At 41.1% G+C, this 4,322-nt stretch overlaps 1 protein-coding gene across 9 annotated transcripts in view; it reads left to right on the top strand.

The window, feature by feature from the left end:
• The window catches only part of Kiaa1211l (KIAA1211 like), a 116,218-nt gene that overhangs the window by 79,765 nt on the left and 32,131 nt on the right, over positions 1 to 4,322 (top strand). The window lies entirely within an intron of this gene.

Raw genomic sequence — 4,322 nt, 5'->3', positions numbered from 1 at the left:
AAGAGGAAATTACCTTTATAAGGGTAAGAGGAAATTACCTTTATAAGGGTAAGAGGAAATTACCTTTTATAAGGGTAAGAGGAAATGCCTATTACCTACAGCTAGACCAGAGTCCTTAGACATAAGACCTTAACCCATAAAAAAAATTTATGAGTGGAACCTCCTCAAAATTTAAAACTTTTCTCAGCAAACATTATTTTGAAAATAAAAACAGGGCTGGAGAGATGGCTCAGAGGTTAAGAGTACTGGTGCTCTTCTGGAGGTCCTGACTGAATTCAATTCCCAGCAACCACAGGGTAGCTCACAACCATCTATAATGAGATCTGGTACCCTCTTCTGGCCATGCTGGCAGAACATTATATACATAATAAATAAATAAATAAATAAATAAATAAATAAATAAATAAAATAAAATAAACTCACAGATTGGGAAAACTGTATATCACATCGATTAAAAAACTTACATCCAGTATACATTTTAAACTATCCAAAATAAGATAACAACAGCAAGCCTAATTTAAAATTGGCCAGGGACTTTTAAACATGATTTATTTGCCTAAGCATGTGGATAAATGGTAACATCTGTATTCCTTCGGTGATATAAATTAAAAACTGTAGCTTTAAACTAGATTAAAACGTTTAAAAAAGTTTATGAGTACTGACCATGACGCTTTGCCTTGTAGAATACAAAAGAAATATAGCTACTTTGAAAGACATTTTGGCAATTTCTCATACATTGAAGAATTGACCTAAGGGCAATGGAAATGTGTGTTTACACAAAGACTGAAGGTGACTTTATTCATGATCGTCAAATGTCCTTCAGCTAGTTGCATGGTTCAACCAACCAGTGTACCTATAGAGCAGAATACTACTCAGCAATAAAAAAGAACAGACCATCGGTGTTTAATAACAGTACAAATGAGTTTCTAAGTGAAAAAAAAAAACCCATAATCAAAGGCTGTGTTGTGTGATCTGAGCTACACACCGTGACTCAACCACATAGAAAGAGCAGATCCATGGACGGCTGCTCCGTAGTGGTGGGGAAGCATGAGGAGATGGTCCAGACTTGTTCTGCATCCTGGTTGAGGAAGTAATTGTGCTGATCTGTAAATACCAGAGTGATGGTTATCATGACTTAAAATATTTTAATTGATAGTGCCAGTTTTCAAAATGAGTGGATTATTTTTTAAATATAATTAGTGGAACTTCAGTGTTGTGTTTAAGAGCAGATTACACGAGCTCAAGATCACAGGGGACCATACAGAGGGCAGAGAAGGATGTGGAGACAAATGGGAAACGGCAAAGAAGACAGAGAACTGAGAGCCTGTAGCACACATTCACATGGGCTAAGCGAGGATGCCCCGAAAATTCTAGAATTGTCAAGAAAGAAAAGCAAACAAACAATAGCCTGGTCCGCAGATTTACGATGCCCAGTGAGGGCTGGAGAGAGGGCTCCATGGCTAAGAGCGCTTGCTACTCTTGCATAAGACCTGAGTTCAGTTTCCAGCAAAGCCACCTGAAACTCCAGCTTCGGGCCAGCTGGTACCCTCTTCTGGCCGCTGCAGGCTCCTCAAGGGTACAGACATAAGTACCTAAATAAAAATCAGTTAATTAAAGAGAGAAAGAAACCCAGTGATTCCTAAGAGGAGTGAAGGGAGTGATCCATCAATAAAAGGAATAAATGAACAAGGAAACCCAGTGACTCCTAAGTTGAATAAATAAAAGGCAGCAGAAATACAGTGGGAAAGATGTAGAAAGCCCAAGTTCAAATTAAGAGTCTTAAGTCCAAGGAGGAGAGAGATCTACCTTCACAGGAGCGGGAGGAGTCACGCTGCTTCTCACCAGTACTGTAGGACCCGCAAAGCTGCAAGCCATTAGAAAATAACCAGCAACCTGGAAGGCCAAACCTAAAGAGGATGTCTGTCCGGACTGGAGGAGAAACAGAGGTGTTGTCAAAGACCTATGCCGGCCTCTGATAGGCTCCTCAAAAACTGTGAGGTAGAAATTGACAACTAAAGAAAGGTAAATAAAACCTTCCCCCCGCCCAGACTGTTAGGATAAATTTATTTATTTTAAAAATTAGTACAGATATAAAATATAGACTCAAAATGAAAATGGCAGAGCCCAAATTGCCATCTGTAAAATGGAGAAGAAAATACATTGTTTCCTGAACTTTATAGGAAGTTTATGGAACCTGTCAATATGTGAAACCATGAAGTCTCAATGGACTTGAATAGAACAAAATTCAGAGTGCCTTATTGCACTCCAATTAAATCAATAATGAAGAGATAAAAGTTTGCCAAGTGTTTGGAAATGAGGACATGCCTTTCCGTATGACACACAGATCTAAAAAGGTATGATCATGGAAATCAGAAAATACTTCAAACCAAATAGCAATGAAAACACAAACTTTTATGATGTGTAGAACTTAACGGATCTAGAGGGAACTGTATTTCCTGAAATGCATTTATTAGCAAAGAAGAGAAGGTTTAAACATGGTAAGCTTTCCTCAAAAGAACCTTAAAAAAACAAACAAACAAAAACAAACAAACACACAAACAAAAAACCAATTCTGGGCCTGGGGGTGTGGCTCAAGGGTTGAGCTCTCACCTAGCTTCCAGAGCCTCTGAAGAGCCTAACTCTTCACAAGCCATTGGTATAGTTGGCCAAGGGAAAAAAAAAAAAAAGGAGGCACAATAATTAACACCGGGTCATGCACAAGGACACACCACAACAGGTGCTGCGGATGCTCAACACACTAGTGTGTCTCGATGGTAACTTTTGCCAGTAAACTTGAAATGTTAAGATGCAGATGAACCCCCATGTATGTGAGACAATGGAACAGACTGAAGAAGTAAGAACATGGAACGGTCCTGTAGCTGTTTAAGAAGCTGGGTCAGAAAGCCTAGGAGAGGAAGAAATCAGAACAAAGGAGATGCTGATTAACTCTTAAGGTACTTGTGAATAGACTGATTTAGGTGTCTATATCCAATGCAGTGCCTGCAGAGGCCAGAAGAGGGTGCCAGGTCGCCCGAAGCTGGGTTTTCCATTGGCATAAAAGCGCAGGGCTGTCAAACTCTGCTCTGCTTAGCCATGCTCTTCACGCCCGAGCAGCACCTGGATGTCAAGGCAGGAGGCCTGTTTACTTGTGAATGTCTCCAGGGACACCTAATAATCTGTTGACTACTTGAAGGCCAGGTGGTGTCCCCATCAAATGCAAAGACCTCCTGAGAGACTTTCAGCACAAAGCTCTGGATGGAGAACCATCTGCACACAAGATAAACTTTCCATGGTGAGAGAGGAAGTTTCCATCGGACGTTGAGAAAACTGTCGTAGAGTGTTTGTCCCCTCTGGAGCAATGGCGTTGGCCTGACTCTTGGTGGCAGAATCTCAGGTTATTCCCCGTGTGAAGGCAAGGTCATTTCAAGTTCCAGAGGGGACTTTATCCCAAAGATAATTAAAAAGACCCTCTCTTACATTTTAAATCAGTTCTATTTGGAACTTACTCAATAAAGCTGCCTTAGACAGTTTTAGCAAACTTCTGCTGTGTCACACAGCATGTTTGTGTGCTCTGAGTCTGTTCCTTTTTACCATCCGGTCTTACAGATACTCTGAGAAGGACAGGACGTGGCTGAGCTGCCCTGGGGGAGTCATGGGTTTCCTGGTCTGAGAGGCCTTGTGGGCAAGAATGAAGGTGACATCGGAGGAGCACACTCTGACCACAACATTTCCACTGTAGTGACAGTCACAATTTGCTCATTTTCCTTGCATACCCACCCCAGCACACAATTTTAAAAATAAAATAAATCCTTAAAAAATAATATATTAGAAAAACAACTTGGATTATCACATAGCCTTCACCTCATCTGGCATTATGTATATGTTATGTATGAAATATTTACGGTGCATATTCCAGAGATTTAAAGGACATGGGATCTGGTGAGAGGAAGGTTGTTTGTATTTGGATCCTTTCCTCATGTCCGGAGTTCTTGGTTCATTTATTAATTGGAGAGATGGCTCAGAGGTTAAGAGCACTGGCCACTTTCCAAAGGACCCACATGACAGCTCAAACCCATCTTGTAACTCCAGACCCTGGGATCCAGTGCTCTCTGAGCATCTCTTTGGGCAGTGCATACACAGACATACATACATCTATACACATACATTTTTAATTTTTTAAAAAAGAAACCAACATTTGTTTTGGGAGTACAGACCTTATATGCTATGTCTGTCTGTAGTTTGCTGAGTCCCTGGTTTCTGGTCACCTGTGGGCCCTCCCCCCCGCCCTCCCCCCGCACACCTATACTGCCAGTCACCTGTGC

The sequence above is a fragment of the Mastomys coucha genome, unplaced genomic scaffold (genome assembly GCF_008632895.1).
Source record: "Mastomys coucha isolate ucsf_1 unplaced genomic scaffold, UCSF_Mcou_1 pScaffold14, whole genome shotgun sequence".
NCBI lineage: Eukaryota > Metazoa > Chordata > Mammalia > Rodentia > Muridae > Mastomys > Mastomys coucha.
Note: the sequence above shows the minus strand (reverse complement) of the source record. Positions and strands in the feature narration are given on the sequence as shown.